Source organism: Rhipicephalus microplus, unplaced genomic scaffold (assembly GCF_043290135.1).
Source record: "Rhipicephalus microplus isolate Deutch F79 unplaced genomic scaffold, USDA_Rmic scaffold_14, whole genome shotgun sequence".
NCBI lineage: Eukaryota > Metazoa > Arthropoda > Arachnida > Ixodida > Ixodidae > Rhipicephalus > Rhipicephalus microplus.
The window spans coordinates 11,486,335-11,487,435 of record NW_027464587.1 but is presented as its reverse complement, the minus strand read 5'-3'; positions in this window follow the sequence as shown (position 1 = coordinate 11,487,435).

The following is a 1,101-nucleotide window of genomic DNA, read 5'->3' as shown; positions in this document are numbered from 1 at the left end:
GCAAACATCATAAGATGCCATGTTACACACGAGCACTATTATAGGGTGTTTCTTTTACATATAGTATTGTAGCCGTACAACTAGAAGAATCTAAACTACACGCCGCCATTTTGGATGAGAAGGTTCTTAAGTTGTTTTTTATGTATATTAAAGATGTCGATGTTTTTATTTTCAAACACGTTAAAACAAGCTGGAATACAGTGTTCAAGTCTTCTCAAACCGTGATTAGTTCGCGAATAACGAACGAACCAGGAAGGCCTTTTCCGAATGTCATAATAGGATTGTGTATTTTTTCTGAGGTTACACAGTTTCAGAAAACAAGCGTTGTTTGATAGCAAGCTTTGTTTGTATTTCATAATAAGGTTTAAGCTGTGTATGTGATCGATGGGTAAAATCCTATATTCTCTGAATAAATGACTTGTATGTGCGTCGTATGGTACGTTTGCAATATGACGAATCGCTTTTTTCTGCAGTAAAAATATTTTGTTCCGATTTGCTTTCGATGCATCTGCCCACACTAGACTACGATAGTTTATGTGAGATGAAAACAACGTATTATAGAGTAAAAGTTTAATGTTTGCTGGAAGTATCTGTCGAAATTTAGAGAGAGCACCACACGTCCTAGCTATATTTCTAGTTACTTTATTAACGTGTTCGTCCCAATTAAGATTTTCATTAAAAATTACTCCTAATGATGAAACTTCTTTGCAACCTCAATTTTTTCGGGCCCGAGATATATATCCAAACCATGACAGACAGCCTTCTGAACCGGTGCGAATACCACAGCTTTGGATTTTTTTGTGTTGATCAATAAATAATTTGCAGTACTCCATATGAAGATGTCGTTAAGAATGTTGTTGGCTGAGTCTGCAAGCTTACCTAAATCATTACCATGAAAAATATACTAGTGTCATCTGCATAAATTATAAAGTCCACATATTTGCTGACACTTGTTATGTCGTTTATATAAATATTAAACAGTAGGGGCCCTAATATGCTGCCCTGAGGTACACCTGACGTTATGGTTAGTAGGGAGCATTGGCTGTCATTTATAACTACAGATTGCTTTCTTTGTGATAAATAAGATTTCAGAAAGTCAAA